The sequence below is a fragment of the Stegodyphus dumicola genome, chromosome X1 (assembly GCF_044657685.1).
Source record: "Stegodyphus dumicola isolate Sdum_Otavi_A_Nest chromosome X1, ASM4465768v1".
Lineage (NCBI taxonomy): Eukaryota > Metazoa > Arthropoda > Arachnida > Araneae > Eresidae > Stegodyphus > Stegodyphus dumicola.
The window spans coordinates 124,747,537-124,766,335 of record NC_140780.1 but is presented as its reverse complement, the minus strand read 5'-3'; the positions used below and the strand labels follow the sequence as shown (position 1 = coordinate 124,766,335).

The following is an 18,799-nucleotide window of genomic DNA, read 5'->3' as shown; positions in this document are numbered from 1 at the left end:
TGAAAGAGAGTCGAAAGCCGGGGTTGTGACAATAATGGGAATTTCTTTATACATAATTATTATTTCTAATAGTATCAGATCTTGAGAGACTTCATGACAAAATAAAAGCATTAATTAGTGAAAGAACCATCATGTAACGTTGATGCTAAAACTGAAATATGGCTTTGGGTTGACAGTATTATACGAGGTTTTGCTCGTCTTTGCTTCAAACAGCTCCTTAAATTCGAGAACTTAAAAACTCTGTAAACTTTTAATACTACAGTTCCTGAAAATTAGATTAAGTAAACTGAATGTGTTACTTACTACATAAATAGCTACAATGGATGACGAAATTTGTCAGCCACATTATAAATCTCGCAAATTTAAACGATTTTAAATGCATTTAAAATGAAAAAGGTGTGTATTTAATTATGGAAAAGCACACGAGGGCTATCTGCCCAAGGGTAGGGATGCCTTCGTGGAGGACTTCCACTAAGGGAAACTGGCTCGTATACACGTTACACATGGGGAAAACCACGAAAACGCCCATGCAACCAGCCCGTTCGCGGGATTCGAACCTTGGACGGAACTAACAGTGTTCAGCAACTTTACCGCCCGGCCGCTGGTGGGCCATTTAAAATGAAAAAGAGGAATGTCTGAAAATCTCTATTGATACTTCAGTATTGTATATAAAAAATTCAAAATACCAGAAAATTATAGCTGTAAAAATTAAAGCAAAGGCGAAAATTGCCACACAAAAGTATTTGGACACCAGTCGGATAAAACAACTAAAATAATTATTTTTAAAATAGGGTTTTATTATCTCTGCCATAATTTGAGAAGACAATGATTTGATTAGATCTGGTGGGAACTGCTACCAGTTGTATTGCATTCTCTTTGAAGATGCAGTTTCAATTTATATTTATTTTTTACAGAAATTTTAGTTCTTCGCTTTCCTTATAATGTCCAATGGGGTTTAAATCTGGCAACTGAACCGAAGTTTAAAGACAGTTTTAGGTTTGGTTTTGTTTATTTCAGCGCTTTTCAAACTGTGGGTCACGACTCCAAACGGGGTCGCAAGCGAAATATTGGGATCGCGAAAATTTAATTCAAATACATGAATTCAAAATAGCGTTAATCGTAATCTCTTCATTACCTTCAATTTGATATATTACAAATTTTGTGCAGTGCAACTATAAAATCGTAATACCCGCTAAGTTGAGCCGTAAATTATAGTTATATATTGAAAAATCCCACAAAGTGCATCGTAATAAAGCTGTCACCGTGCAATTTTGGCATACAAGTTATTTCAGCATCAGGATATGCCTCAAACGCACATATAACGCCTTGCACCACGCACGCTAACATATAACGTCTTCACCATGCGCTGCGTAACGTCTTGCACTACCCAGTCTTGCTCAGAATAAGGCCTGACGCAGCTGCGACTAGAGTGGTGATAATTCTTTCCCACTATAGTCTCTTTGTTTCTCTTTCATCATAAGAACAATGCTTTAATTGACCAAATCTGGTATTTGAATAGGTGGAATGTTTTTTCATTTATACTGTAAGACAAAATAATTTTTACCTATGGATAAATTGTTGAACGTGAGTAAAAAAGATTAGTGACGCCAATGGCGCTGCTGCAGAGTCTCTTCAAGCAGGATCTAGTAGCCAGAAAGAGGCATCTAATATACGAAAAAGAAAATCTGATGAGATATACTTCCAATTTGGCTTTTCTTTCAACAACTATGATGTTAATAAACAACTTTTTTTGTTTAAATAAACTAGAAACTAGAAAGGCATCTTGAATCCACCCGTCCTTCGTGCGTCAATAAACCGAAATAATATTTCGACGACAGTTAAAAATCTTCAAATAAAAAAGCAGTACTTTGAGACAAAGTACTTTTCTTTTTTGTTAGCAAAAAAGGTACTATTCCGTTTTGAGGACCGTAAAAAATTGCAGCGAAAATGTATGCGCAAAAGCACCAAATCTAGCAAACGCGCCCAATTAACAGCGCGCCAAATCTAGCGTACGCGCTGATTTCAGATTGCGTAAGTTTATATAGTTCTATATTTCTTAAGACGCCATTGAAATACTAGTTTAATTTTTAAATCCTTTTTTAATATCCTATGGATTTAACAATTTGGGAATTGCTCACGACGAAAAGTCGGCAATAGAATTTTGGATAAAGTGCAGAATCACCCACTGTTTGACGCGTTGGAATTGCACAAACTCGGTATCCATGTGCACATCGACCTATTTTCACTTGAAAAAACGTCCCAGAATTGCACAAAAATGGCACTGCGCACACCCTTGGCTTTATCTATGTACACATCGATCTATTTTCACTTAAAAAGTAAAAGAAAATTGACAAAAATCCAATTGTTTTTAACCCTTGTAAAAAACGGCAAACAAATAAGTGAGAGATTCTGCACTTTACCGAGAATAATTTCAAAGAAAAGGCACCTTTCATTATAGAAAATTACGTTTGAACAACCAACGAGATGAAATTATGCTTTAGCGATAAGTCGGTAGCGAAATAGCGATGCAGGCATCCATTCAGTTATGTTTAGCAATTTTTATATAAATTATACTAATGATTTGAAATAGTTATTTACTCTTATGCTTCCTTTCAGTCATGTTTAGCCTTTTTCATATAAATTATAATAATAATAAAGTATTATATGAAATTAACCTTTCATCTAAATTAAAACATCAATCTTAGATAGTTATTTACTATTTATTATACTTCGTTTCTTGCCGCAATGATTAGGGTTGCCGCAATTATTTTTGGCAGCATTGGCATCAACAATAGTTTGGTGGTTTTTTACGGCCCTCGAAACCGAATAGTACCACTTCATACGAAGTTTAGTATCTGATTATTAAACTTATTGTAACTTATTGTTAAACTTAAATAAAGCTCAAATTTACAATTAAGTTGGACGAAACAAACTCATATTTCAGAATTTACTCAGTTGTCAATTGCATTTATAAAGCAAACATCAATGAAGAATTATACTGTTTTTCTTTGGAAGAACGTATAAGAAAAGAAGACATAAAGTTGATGATTTTTTAAATTAAAGGTTTAGAAGGAAAAATTATTGAGTATGTACAAATGGTGCGAAAGCACTGGTGAACTAAAACATTGGTTTTTCAAATTAGTTGTTAAAGCGTCTGCTATTGAAGATGAATTTTTCCCGCTGCCTGATCCGTCGAGATGCCTTTGTAGCAAAATCATTAGCAACGGAACTGAACGATGCGCTTCAGGATGCTGTCAATATTTCAAACTTTACTAAAAGCCCTGCCTTAACAACCATTGATATTCAAATCTCTGTAAAGGCATGAAATCTGAATACAAAAGTTATTATTACGCGCAGGACTAAGATGAAAGTGAAGAGAGCGAAGTTTAAGATCATTACCATGAAAAAACAAAATTATTATCCTTTTAACCAAACAAAAATCTGATTTTGTTGCTTTTAGCAAAATAACTTATGGTTATCAAAGGTATACTATTTGTCAAAAATTTTGTGAGGAACTAAACGATCTCAACTTGTCTCTTCAAGGAAAAATTCGCGTATGTTTATTTTTCGAGTGAATATTTGGAAGAATAAGGTGGAAAATTATTTGTTGGAAATGTTTTCGACAAATTTATAATTAAATAATACGGATAATAATTAAATTTTAATTGCAAAAAATTATAGCTTGCTTAGAAACCCTAGAAACACAGTTTTGAAAGTACGTTAATATAGAATTTTCATTTAGAAAAAAGTATCTTCAAACACCATTTCTGTTTGATATTAATGAGATTAATCACCTGTTATATAAAGTCAAAGAAAAATTATTTCGTATGTTTGAAACTTAGAACTTGACTTTTCACAAAAATCCTTGACTGAATTCTGGATTGGAACTAGAACTGAATTTCGCACGATTTCTGAAATAGCATGAAATGTTCTTTTGCCATTCAGCACCACATACTTGCACGAAACGACTTTTTTCAGATTTAACACTAATTAAATCAACGTTGAACCTCTAACACTGAAAATGTAGAAAGTATGAAGATGAACGGTCAGCAGTGCCAAATATTTCACCAAGATTTTAATTTGCTTTTCCAGCAGGAAACAAGTACATCCATCTTGTTAAAACGTGTTTTTTTTAATCCATTTTGTATACTTGAAACAAATCCTGAAACTACTTCTTTTCATGCGTATAATTTTGACCAAAGAGATAAATTATTTATGAGAAAATATTTATTTTTATGTCTTTATTTTACATTTAATATGTGGGTCTGCGAAAAAAAATCTTGATGATGAAAAGGGGTCATGAATGAATAAAGTTTAATAAAACCTGATCTAAATAATCAAGCCAAACCCAATCCAGCTCATGTTTGATTTACAGTATAAAAATTGCGTTGATCAAATGGGCTTTTTTGCCAAACAATTTTCTTTCTGCTAACAGTTAATTCGAATTTTGATTTATTCCTGGACGTAACAGAATTCTTGTAATTCGGATTTATATTAACAAACGTTTTCGGAAAATCCAGCCTCATTTTCCGATTACTTTCGATAATCTACTAATTCTAATGGTAACCTGTCGTCCATATGCATTCATATGTTCGATGCATTGTGTCAGTACTGAAATTCTTCCCAGAAAATGTTGCAGCTTAAAAAAAAAAAAAAAAAAAAAATCCCTGGTTAGTACAGGTGGTAAAGAATTTGCTTTAGCACATTTGGCTTCTTGTGTTTCTTCATCAGCATTCAGAATTTGGGTACTTAAGTATCAGCGAAACTACTTTAGTACAAGTCGAGAATGGAGTACAGTTGAGGTAAAATCAAAACTTGGGAGGATTACGATACACAAGATGATATTTAAATTATAAAATACGATTTGTGAAGACTCATTGAACTTTACGCATCCAAAAGTGGCATAATAATGCATTTAAGATATAAATTGATAAGATTATAAGAAAATACTTCAGGTTCTTTTATTGTTTATTGATATTCTTTTCTTGAATTCTGTATAATTTATTTTAATTTTGTGTATAGTGTTTAAATATACGTGAAATTTCCATTTTGTGTTTATTTTTAATACATTTAGTGTTTTAAACCTCTAAAAATTGCGAGGCTGAATACTTTTATTATCTTCTGTAAGCAGAATAATAAATGTAATAAAATAAGGATGTCAGATTTTTGTAATTAAAAGTTCTATAATGTAAAAATGTGTTCAGACGTATCAGGAGAGACTTTGCTCGATTACAGAAAACGTCAGAATTGAAGGTTTAAGAAGACAAAGACCATTTAAAAAAAGCATTTTTCAGGTCCATGTCCATTAATCGGACAAAGTCGACAAGTAAGTCGGCAGGAGAATTCTACGGAGAGAACTTTTACTTCTAGAAAAAGGATGAAGAGTATTTTTCTACAAGATATTAGCAGTTTTAAGAATATAAAAGAAACATTCAGCAAATCAAAAATGTGTGTTCTTAGAAAGAATTTACTTTGCGAACGACGATTGCTGGTTTTACTATAAGAAATAAGGAAAACAATTATCATTTATTTAAGGGGTTCTGTAGAAAGGTGTAGGAAAACATGGAAGTGGGAGGAGGAATATATTGATGAACTATTTTATGAGTGTAATTTCGGGAATTCAATGAGTTAAAACCCATTAGTGCGTAGAATAACATTATATAAACCTCTGTAAGTTATTTCATGATATTTTTTGAAATAATCAGAATTATAAACTCTCCTTTCCTATTTTTTTGTCATAAGTGTATTTTCTAGACATATTCATGGGCGTTATAATTCGATTACCCAGGGTGGCCACGCAGGAAGCTGTACTAGCCCTTAAACTGGCTGTTGACTGCTTATCTGTCCGTCGATTTGAGGTCGCTAGACAGAGCAGTGTTTTAACGTTGTCTTCATATTCATTCTTTCTCTGCATATAACGTCCAAAGATAGTGTCCGTCTTGCCATATTATCGCCGATTGGGGGGGGGGGTCTACGTTTTCGTGAGCCACCCTTTGATATTAAAATTTTAAAAAATGCTCCTTAAAATCTTAATTTAATGATAAGAATGTTGAAAATATGTATTAATGATTTTTTTGTATTTAAAGCTGAAATGATCTATTTCCTGAGAGTTTTAAATAAAATTCTGCTTCACTTTGGATATTTTTATGATAAAATCTTTGGGTAAAAGCTAAAAGAACCTTAAGTTATTATTCGTATTATTTTAAAAATTAAAGAGGACATCAAATCCTCTCTCACTGCTGAAAAGAGGTTAACATTTTTGGGGTAAGTAACACCGATTGACGGTTAGGAATGCAGTTCATGTGAATAAACAATATTTAATACTAAGATTTTTTATCCACATTTTTTTAGTTTACTTTTTTTAATTTTGTAATTCACACTGCCGTTAGATGAGACAGTTGTTGAACTAGGCCAGAACATTATGGTCCGATTTTAACCAGAATTAACTGCATACACATGTGTATAAAGCTACCTTAAACTTTAACAGGCATGGTACTAATGCCAGGAATCGAAGGATCGTGTTTTACATAATGAATTGTACGACTGACATCATGTGTCTTGTTATCTTCATAATCTGCAGGCAAAATATTAAGCATATTTTATTGTAAAATTATTACGTATTTCTATGAATAATTGTTTGCACATTTGAAAAGTTCACCGTGGACGGTCTAGGGGCTAATATAGGCTGCCTATTAATCCGAACCCCATGGTGCAGGTTGGAACCCCATGGTGCAGGAAGACGTCGCTTTGTGTGGGCGTCCTTCTTCATGGTGCAATTTCGGGTCGTCCAGCGTGGTGCAACCTGGGCAACACTCTTGGTAATGAGATAGCTGAATGACTGACAAATAAAAAGCTTCTAAGAAGGTGGTTAAAAGAGTTCAGTCATTCCCGAAGGCTGCATTAAATTGCAAGTGTCCAATCATTTGATTTAGAAAAAAAAAAAGAGTGGAGTTTTTGTGAAATATTTAATTTTATTTAAATTTCCGTATTATGCGGTCGTTTTTGTTATTCACAAATTCTTTACCATTCCAGTTAATATGTTAAAGCATTAATTAAACGCATATTGAGATCCGTAAAAGGAAGCGATTATTTGGTTTTAATTAATTAAAAATTTTATTGCTTTAAAAGCACATTTGGTGAAGCTTTTCATCTTTAACTTATGCTTCACCATTTTAGAAAGCAGTCACTGGAAGTTTCTTGAATTTCGTACTTACAGGAAATGATGAAATTCCGTTTAGCTATCACGTATGATGATATTAGTGCACGAATCATCTCTACTGATCGAGGTTTGATAATGATCAGCTATGGGGACACTCGTGTCAGGTGCGCTGAAGGGAGTCTCCAATTCTTACTGATCAGTGGTAGGCTCTTGCACAATGGAGATTTCTTGTAATTTTATTTTGTGTGTTAGTGACTTTAATCCTTTGACTACGAATTAAAACATTATTTTTACCCTGTTTCCTATCCAGGTGAACAAAATATGTCTTAAATTAGGTAAATTTAGCATATGGAATTTTTTTTAACAAACCGTTTCAAGCCAAACGCTGGGACATATGTCCCAGCCGTAGTTAATGGTGGGGTACTTATGTCCCACACGTTGCGATCGACTTACTATAAGCACACCTATCATTCTGGAAAATTTTATTATATGAAATAGATTTTACATCGTATGGTACAGGGTAAAGAATTCTTTGCATAACCCAACATTACACATTGGGCAACTCATATTTTTTTTTTCATTTGTTTACAATGAGCACAGCGGCGTTTTGAATTTCCAACTATTGGAAAATGATCTCCAATATTCAGGAGATTCTAAGTACTTTTTAAACCCAGCAGTAATTTTTTAACTTTCATTGGGACATATATATCCCGTTAGTAGTCAAAGGGTTAAGTGTTGTTCGTCCAGATTTCGTTGGATTACTACTTTCCCTCTTCGCAGACATTGTGCGAGCAGCAAAATGAAAACTTACTTTCAGCAGAAACAATTTCTGTTTGTTTTGATAGCGACTTGTTTTCACCCCGGAAGTCTTGGGGCGAGTCGCAATGGATGTTATTGGGTGGCATATTTATGTGACACACTAGCCGACACACACCCGAGGCTTCTTCAGAATGATTCTTTTCACAATAATTATTTTTCCTATATTATGTTTGAGTGCTTATTGCTCCGGAAATGTAATGTTAGTAATTCTGCTCATGTTAGTGCCGCTCATTGTCGTTTCTCTAAGTATTAAAATAAACATTTCCTAAAATTTTCGTTATTCTATCTAATTCCAATGATCAATTTCACTGTTGCACTATTATTTTCTGCTTACAAGGAAACTGTCCGTAAAGGGCTTCCTTCCATCTTTGTATAAAGTTCGAAATCTAGTATCTTAAAAAGTATCTTAAAACATAAATTAAAAAAATTTCAGATATTAAATTTCCATTCCCGCCTGTTTTCTTATCTTCTTTCGCCTCATTTATTTATTATTAGTATTACTGTGAAGGAATAAGACACCATGCTGTAAGTGAACTTCGTGTTTAAACTTTCACATGGCTCCTAGTGAACAATCTGGCTGCATGGGGTGTTCGTTCTTTTCACCATGTGAAATTTATAAATCACAACGTTGCCCTTAAAAAGGTCTTCACGAAAGCATCTCTTTTCAGGGCAGATAGTCTTTGCGAGTTTTCCTATAATCAGTTAACTAACTAACCAAATCAGTTAACCTAAATATTGATTATTAGACTCAGGTTTAAATCCCAAAGAATAGACTCCATGCATAGGGTTTTCGTATTACGTAAGGTACCACTAATGGTCAAGCGGATAAGACCGAAGAATACTGGTAGTTAGACTCACCATCGGCCGAGCGGAAGCCGCTAAACACTGATGGTTCGGTCCGGGGTTCGAGTCCCGGCGAACGGGCTGGCTGCATGGGCGTTTTCGTGGTTTTTCCCATATTTAACGTGGATACGTGCCCATTAAATATGGAAAAAAGACTTCCGAGGAGCATATATCTTTTCACGTAATAAGTAAAAAAATGCCCTGAGAATATACTTTATTTAACACGAATTTGAAATGACTATTCATTACGATACAGTTGAATCATTGATATGTACTGTTTGTTAATTTACGTAATACGTTATGAAATCGCACGAATGGTATTCGCCTTAGGAGGGTATGCTTTCATGGGACAATATTTTGAGAAAAATGTTTTCCTCCTTTTGATACAGAAGATAAAATGTGAAAACTTATTTGTTAACTCATAACGAAGTTCAGACGAACTATTAACATTCAGTGTTCTACTTTGCCATTGATGGGTAATTTTTATTGAAGGAGGATAAAGAATTTCACTCGTTTTGCAGTGAACGATTCTTTATTGCAACATTTCTTAAAAAGCGCCGACAGTCATATTGGATTATAACATGTAATTTGCTGTTGCGGTTCGATATACTTTTCCTTATTTCTTAGACCAAAAAGCTATTTTCTAAATAATCTTACATCTTTTGCAAGCTAATGCTTAGTGAGATATACGAATCAGCACTAAGTATTTTTTCTCGTCGATATTCTTTTCATGTAATTAACAGACATAGTGGCTTTATTAACATTTTGCTAAAAGTGATTTATTTATTTTGAATCATTAACAAAGTCATTAATAAGAATATCGCAGAGATCTTCTAAAATGTCTGTAAAATTACCTTTTGCTGATTTATTATTCGACAGTAAAGGAAATTATGCTTAATTTCATGTCATGTAGTTACTTCTAAATGTGTAGGTGGGTTTCCATTTTCTGGGATAATAGATACGTCTACTAAATGAGATTAAAATACAAAAGTCTAGGATCAGTTATGTCGTTATAGAAAGGCATTTTTTTAAATATTGTTGCAGGCAGAAAGTAAACCTGGATTCTTAAGATCGTACTCGTACAAGAACGAAACGGAATAAAGCTTTCATGCACTCAATAAAATCTCGATGCGGAACCAAGCACTCGTGTGTATCTCGTTTTGAACATACTTAACATTCTTTCCTACGCACGGAAGCTTTTTTGATTTCCACTTAACCAAAGACGCAGCCAATGAAGATGACTTAATTGCAACCCTTGGCTCTACTTTCTGATTTCATCAATAGTGTTTCCGAATGTGTGCGTCATATGAAAAACGACCTTGAATGTTCTAATTTTCTCTCCAAGACCGTTACCTAGGCTCTGGGATATCTTTCAACGGTGAAGGCAATCGAGTGTTGTATTATTTGCTAATCCAGGTAAGATAATTACTTTTCTACTTAATCCAGCTAAGCGTTTGTCTTTTCAGAAGTAAAACAAAAATCTTCATTGCTAAGAATGATGCGCAAAATCTGCAACTAAGTTATGCTGATATATACTAAGATTGAATTAATGCATTAGTCTGCGCTTTTTAACTGCGTGAAGTACGAATCCCAGCGGTGGTTTCTAATCGGCATGAGAAACGCATCGTGTCATGTTAACTATTTAATAACAGGTTTCCAGACCTATACGGTTAGTAGCGTATTAGTATGACGCTAGAAGATTACACGATAGATTATGTAGGAAAGCAAACTGCATGTAACTTATAGTAAAATACATATTTATGTTCCGTTTTGAAAATTCTATAGAATATTAAATTTGGAATTGACTATTGAACTGTTATGAATATTGAATATATTAAATATGTATTTTTATACTTATTAAAGTTACATAACTTTATACTAATGTATAATAAGCATCGTTGCACCGATCGTGCTTAAAAACCTTAAGGAACGAAAAAGAAGTAAATATTAAACATAGTCTATTTTTGTCTAATAAAATTGCATTCATTATATTTATTTCATTGTAATATTAGAATAAAAAATAATGCGTAAACATCAAAACGAATAATTTCTCTTTCAAAGCAGTTAAATTTATATTTTGGAACTCCAGTAGTTATAAAAGGGTAACAGCTACCTCAGTTATAATAAGCCATTAAGATTTACTACATTTACACCAAGCAAGATAACTTAAAATGTACTTTTGAGTCATTAAAAGCTGAATGGATAAAGCCGTTGAACATTGCTAATTTGTCCCGGATTCAGCTTCAGAAAAACACATTCATTGCATGGATTTTAACCGTTTTATCGCAAGTAAAATGAATATAAGCTTTCTTCCCATAGAAAGTTTTCGATGAAGGCTCCTGGATATTTTTAGATAATGGGTTAACTAACGTACTAGTTAACCAAACTTCCAACATGAAGTCAAAATACTTGTCGAGATACTTTATTTGCAATGATATAGCGCACCTGAAATCAAACGTTCTTGGTAATGAACTTGCTAAATGACCGATGGATTCGGTCATTACGGACAATTGCGCAATTAAGAAGTGTACGTTGGGGTTGAAGAACCCGAAATCAATAAATAATTGTCATATTTTTCTGGTTTTTCTCAGGTTATGAGCTTCACTTAAAATTAGACGTTAATTTACTTTTATACACATTAGGTATATATACATGCAGTGTCGTTCTGTATTAATATTTGTGCCTTTTTCTTTCCAAGCCATATGCCTTCCATGACAGAAATTTCTTTTATCACACATTTCATATGATAAAGCACGCGAGATTTGTCTACCTAAGAGGCGGGATGCCTGAGTGGAAGACTTTCTAAGGAAATTGGCTCGTATTTCACGTTATACATGCCCATGAAAAGTAACCATACAGCCAGCCGGTTTGCCTGGATTCGAACAACTGGCTTTTATTCTTTTTTTTAAATGCTCCCTTGGTGTTTTATTTTGAGTCTGTTTATATGGCTTATTTTGGTTCTACAAATACCATTTGGGATTACATGTGCTTCCTTTCCATTTTACTAATTTTTAGAGCTCCATCTTTGTTTATTTTTAAATCTAAAATTTCTAAAGCATTGTTTCAGCTAATGCATCTCTGGTAAAAAGGTCTAGAATCGATTCTTGAGAAATCTTGCCCCCAGCACGAAACAAAGGAGAGCATTATTCGTCAAATCATTAAGTTACCTAGCGGTTCAAGCCTGCTGAATATTTTTTGTTCGTCCCGAGTTCGAATCCAGGCAAACCGGCTGGCTGTATGGTTACTTTTCATGGGCATGTATAACGTGAAATATGAGCCAATTTCCTTAGAAAGTCCTCCACTCGGGCATCCCGCCTCGTAGGCAGACAAATCTCGCGTGCTTTATCATATTCAAAATAACCGAATCGCCAGAGGATACGATAGTTAACTTATCTTTCACATTTAATCATTGCGTTATTAAGAAACAGTGATTTAAAAACAATAAAAGCACACATCTTATTAATTTAACTCTTTTACTTATTGATAATTTAAGTAATTGCTTGCATTTATCACTTTCTCATAATTTTTATTACGATTTGCAGCTTTGCTAAAACTAATAAAAGATATTTCTAACGCATATATTACTTTAGTTGTTCAAAAAGTTTAATTTTTTTTTATTTTTAGTATATTTTAATTTTTTTGAAATTTTTAAAGGCAATAGCTTTTTCCAAGTGTTTTGAGTTTTTTTTCCCAAGGCAAGCAGAAATTTTCAGGATGCACGTTACGCACTTTTTTGTTGATGTTTAGTCGTTTTACACCTTTAGGTATTGTTTTCACTTTATATCCTTTTCTCGTGTTCTTTTTTGAACATTTTCAGTCACATGATTTTCCTTTTCTATATCATCTCACTTAAACACTTATACTTATTCTTTCATTCACTTATTCTAAGTTAGATTACACCCTTCAGTGGCAACTTGTTTTACCCCTTAGCGTTCATATTTCCACTTGATAAATATATATGTATATACACTATATAGCTGTGGAAATTATTTTGATTAATTGATAGATGGCGCTAGCGTTGCGTGTTAACGCGACGCGACGTGCCTTCTGAATTTCCATAGACTCTCCACCGGCAGTTCGGTAGATGGATGTTTGATGCTTCGCGCACTATTTCATTAGGAACACTTCTGTTCCTATTTAAAAGATTTCGATTTTCGATTATGAAATCATATAGATTTGTTTGTCAACTGAACCACCATGTTTTGATCAATGATCTGTAAATATTGTACATATTAAAAGTTACATTTTAAAAGTGATTGATGTCGATTTATAGATCTTAGAAATATTTTGAAAATAGCCAAAAGTCACTCTACACTTTTGTTAGACTTTTTTTCGAATTTTTTAGACAAATGCTTGAGTAGTTATTCTGAAACTACGACCATATAAATAACATACTATAACTCAAAACTACACAATATAAAACAATGAAAATTCAGTCATGAATGCATTAATGAGCCAACAACAAAATTATTAAAAAAAGTAATTTCAATAACCCTGGGCCCAAAAATTCAGAAAATGATATGAAACCTTCACAAAATATTTTGCATATTATGTGCAGTGTTTGTATGCATTTTCGTAAAACTAACACATATGATAAAGAAGATGAAGTTTTATTTCAAAAGTTATAATTTTGTCCCTATATTTTTTTGTTTGTTTATACTATGAAGAGATTTCAATCAAGCTTAACGAAATTTACAGAAAAAGTTACAAGCCTCAACAGAAACAGTGAAATGAAAGCGGTGAATCTTCACTGAGCTTTGTAAGCATTTACAGAAAATCATTTTTAACTACACATGCATCAAATATCTGTTTTTTTTTTTTTTCTTTTATGGTTTGGTAGCAAAGTAATTTATGGTACTATTCTGTTTTGAGGTCCGTAAAAAATCGCTAAACTATTGTTGATGCCAGTGCTGCCAAAAATAATGGCAATCCTAATGCAAGAAAGGAAGTTATAATAGTAAATAACTATCTAAGATTGATGTTTAAATTTAGATGAAAGGTTAATTTCATATAATACTTTTTTATTATTATAATTTATATAAAAAAGGCTAAACATGGCTGAATGGAAGTATAAGAGTAAATAACTATTTCAGATCATTGTTATAATTTATATAAAAATTGCTAAACACAATTGAATAGATGCCTGCATCGCTATTTCGCTACCGAGTTATCGCTAAAGCATAATTTCATCTCGTTGGTTGTTAAGACACAATTTTCTATAATGAATGATGCCTTTTCTTTGAAAAATTTCTCGGTAAAGTGCAGAATCGCTCACTTATTCGTTTGCCGCTTTTTACAAGGGTAAAAACAATTGCATTTTTGTCAATTTTCTTTTACCTTTTTAAGTGAAAATAGGTCGATGTGTACATAGATAAAGTCAAGGGTGTGCGCAGTGCCATTTTTGTCCAATTCTGGGATTTTTTTTAAAAGTGAAAATAGATTGATGTGTACATGGATACCGAGTATGTGCAATTCTTAAAAACGCGTCAAGCAATGGGTGATTCTGCACTCTAACCCAAAATTCTATTGCAGACTTTTCGTCATGGGCGATTCCCAAATTGTGAAATCCGTAGAGTATCAAAAAAGGATTTAAAAATTAAACTAGTATTTTAATGGCGTCATAAGAAATATAGAAATATATAAACTTAGGCAATCTGAAATCAGCGCGTACGCTAGATTCGGCGCTTTTGCGCATTCATTTTCGCTGCAATTTTTTTTTACGGTACTCAAAACGGAATACTACCTAATTTTTTAAATTAACTTTAATTTCAACTCCTCGTGTTCCGAGGCGTACACAAGTAAGTTATAGCTCTAACAAAGTAGACAAATGTACAATAGCACTGCAAAAGAGGGAAAATTATTAATAAATAAAACAATAAATAAATTAAAAAATAAGAAAAGGAAATAATAAAGATAACACAGTAATCTAAAATGAGAATGAAATTCCGAAAAGCAGAAATTGTCTTACATTGGGAAAGTTATATAAAACTCGCAGGAAATTATCATGCAGTTTCAGTTACCTCTGTCTATAATGCTGGTTTATTTCTTTCGTATTTAAATAGCCACGGGAAACTGTAAGTATTGTTCTGATTCCCAAATAGAACAAGGATGCATTTGTGAAAACTTTTGTTCAATTAGCCTTCTTCCCAGTATGAAAAGATTGTTGATAAAAATTACGTTTGTCAGGCTTACTCCTTATCTTGACTGATTAACTGACGAGCAACGTGACTTACGTAAAAAGCAGTCTGCAGTGATGCAAACTAATTTTAATCCTGAGCTCACTACTAATGCTGTTCATAAACACCAAGTTGCTGTTATGCTGGACGTGGTAAAAGCCGTTGTGCGTGTCTGCAAAATAGTATCATCTTCAAGCACATTTAATTTTTCGTTTAACATTGTTAAGATTCTACACTCCTTCTTCACTGAAACGATTATCCGTTTGAAAATAGGTGACTCTGTCTCTGAAGCTATGCTGACTGGAGTCCCACAAGACTTCATTCTTAGACATCTGCTTTATCTCTTTTATATGCGTGATATTCCAGGCTTCAAGGACGATAAAATCTGCAAGGTCACTTTCTGTGCTGATAATACGAGAACAGAATCACGCTTTGGTGAAAGTGCAAGATAAAAATTAACTCCAAAGAGGTGCAACCTTTGGAAAACTTCGATTAATGCTGGCAACTTCAAATTCCTCATCATCACGCGGTGGCACAGCAACTTAACTTTTCACTCAAAATATCGCCAATGTTACATTTGCTGATTGCTTTGGAGTCGGAGTTGAATTTCAAGCTCTCCTGAAACAAGCACATCTCCTACGTCTGTCAAACAGTCACTATAAAGCATCTTCCTTAGCTGAAATGCCAGTCTGCTGTGGATATCGAACGGAAAATATGATTATATCTGTCTGTGTAGCTTTACGTCCTTTATATTAAAGATATCAATCTCTTTCAGGTATTAAAACACAAAATCTTACGCATCATTTACAACGCTTCGTGGGTTCTTTGTAATAATATTATCCATAGAGACCTCAATATAGAAACTGTGAGTTAATGTTAAAACATAATCAGTTCCAATTTCTTCAACAGTGCGGTTAACTGTCTACTATTATAATTATCTGGACTAAGATATTTTAGACAGAGATTACGCAATCCGATCCTACCACAGGCAACATGCATGCGTAAACTACACGCGGAAAATATGTGCAGTTTACGAATGGCCCTTCGTATAAAAAACTTAAAACTTGAATGGAAGAGTATCATAAAATGCGTTTCCGGGGAAAAAATAGTAGATATTTGCGTATATTTTTACGTTACAATGTACGTCTAGTCATACGAATGATGACGCTTTATTCATAGCTTTTACGTATAATATACATAAATTTCACTACTTTACGTATAATTTTGGTGAAAGTTAACGAATATTGTTCTCATATAAGTAAATCTTCTCATTTTTTGAATTCGTGTATTTTTAGTGAAAATTTACGTAAATCTGCACGATTTTTTTTTCCTAAGTATAAATAGTATATACTTTTCATAGAAATTTGCATATTTTCCCCATTTGTTTTTTTTTACTTAACACAATTTTGGTAAAAATTCAGTTAAGTCTACTGTACTTCTTACTGTGTATTAGCGTTCATTTTTAGCAAAAAACTACGAAAATTAACTACTTTCTTACTAAATTTACTACTGCGTTTATTCGCGCATATTTTGCAAAATCTACATATATTTTTTCAGAAATACTCACATACATTTAGTATTCTATTTTTTCTATAAATATATGCAAATAATATACGCTCATTACGAATGTAAAAAAAAACGCCGTTTTAAGCGCATATATGCGTTATATACCGGCGCTTTTAATAATATAGCGGCAAAATAGAATATATATTAGACATACTGTGGGTAAAAAATTATTTGCACACCTACATTTTTGTTTGCAATTCATAAAAAGAAGCATTGAGAAATAAAAAAATTGTATTGCCAAATCGGAATAAGTTTAATCATCCGAAACAAACAGAAAAATTACAATAATATAAATAACAATGCTTTTTTGTAACGAAATTAAAATATCTCGTATCAAAACGTATTTTCACACCTGCATGAATACAAAAGAAATAAAATATATAAGCAAATTTCAAATAACTAATATTTAGTATGCATTCCTTTAGCATCTATTACTGCTTGTAATCTTGCTGGCATTGATTTAATTAAATTTTCTGTAACAGTAGGGTCAGTATTCGACCATTCTTCAATAAGGGCTTGTTTAAGGGCAGATTTGCTTGAAATCTTCCTTTTTCTTATTTTTAAATCCAAAGAATTCCACAAATTTTCCAAAGGATTTAAGTCTGGTGATTGTGGTGGAGTGGCAAGTTTTCTGGGTACATTATAAAGCAACCACATACGTGTTATACCGGCGGTGTGCTTGGGATCATTGTCTTGCTGAAAATAGTACGAATTACTGATACCCAATTTTATTGCACTTTGCGGCAAGTTATCTCGCAACACATCAATATAGGTTCGAGCTGTCATATTCCCATCAATGAAACACAAATTACCAACTCCTTTGCTAGCCATGCACCCCCAAATCATAACAGAACCTCCTCCATGTTTAACTGTAGGTAACACATTTTTGGTATGAAAAGCAACACAAGGTTTTCTCCAAACTAATTTCCTGCCATCTGATTTAAAGATTTTGAACTTACTCTCGTCGGAGAATATGACACTTTTCCAGAAATCAATTGGCATATTGATATATTCCTTAGTGAATTCAAGTCTCTTCAGTCTATTTCGTTCAGTTATGAGAGGTTTTTTCCTTGGAGATCTCCCATAAATGTGTGCATCGTGCAGGACATTTCGAACACTTTGGGCACAGATTTGAACTCCAGATGTTGAAGCGACATCATTGGCTAAAGTAATTGCACTAACAAATAAATTTTTCGATGCTTCTCTTTTGATTTTTTCCTTTATTCGCAGTGAAAGTTTCTTTGGGCGTCCAGAGCGCAAGTTATTTGATGTAGATCCTCTTTCTTTATGACGTTTTATAATATACCGAACAATAGAGAAGCAAACATTTACTTTTTTTACCTATTTCTCGATAATTTAGGCCATTTGCACGTAGAGAAACAATTTTTTCGAAATTGGCAGTTCAGATTTCTTAGGTGCCATTACAATTTGAAATCGACAATCAACTGATAACGGTTCGACAACACCTCCTTTTATAGTCGTCTTACGTATGTTATTTACTGCGGGATGACTGTCAAATAATAGCATAAAAATGCAATTTGCTAAAGTTGAGTTGAGTGTGCAAATACTTTTTTGACATAAGCTATTTTAATATTGTTGCAAAAAATGTTTTTATTAATATTATTGTATTTTTTGTAATTAATTTAAATGAATAAGCTTATTCTATTTTTTAAATGCCAATTTTTGTATTTCTTAATGCATTTTCTTATAAATTGTGAACAAGAATGTATGTGTGCAGATAATTTTGTAACCACTGTAGTTATACCTTTGCATATTTTTTCCATGCCTGTGTTTTTAGTTTTAACCAAAATGATCTTCATTAAGTATATCACTTTTCTAAAGATGTACGAGTTTAATATCGCAGGATTTTACATTGAATCATCTGTTGTGATAAAAAATAGAGAAATAATATTAGTCTTAAGAAATATAAATTTTATCTAAAAAAATTCATAATATTTAATATTATGTACTGAATGATTAAATAATTAAGTAAGTTTCAAAAATAAATAACTGCTATATGTTGACCTGTAAGAAAATTAAAAAAGGCTGTTAAATAACTGCTAAGAAAAACAAAAGCAATAAAAGAGACATATTTTTGTTTTAAACTATGATTTCCATTTTATGCACATACATAAAAATATACCTGTGGTTTTCTCCATAGATAATCTACCTATACATATCTATTTCATGTATGCAATTTCCTCTACACTAATGGCCATTTTATTTCTATAATTTT

At 32.7% G+C, this 18,799-nt stretch overlaps 1 protein-coding gene across 5 annotated transcripts in view; it reads left to right on the top strand.

Annotated features, from left to right (window-relative positions):
* Positions 1-18,799, top strand: part of cu (NADP/NADPH phosphatase nocturnin) — an 80,204-nt gene that overhangs the window by 33,419 nt on the left and 27,986 nt on the right. Inside the window, exon 1 of one of the 5 annotated variants that reach the window (XM_035352008.2) lies at positions 10,102-10,237. The exons of the other annotated variants lie outside the window; for them this stretch is intronic. The gene's annotated coding sequence lies outside the window, so the exon portion shown is untranslated. Of the gene's footprint in view, positions 1-10,101; positions 10,238-18,799 lie in introns of those variants that run through there. 5 annotated transcript variants of the gene reach the window in all.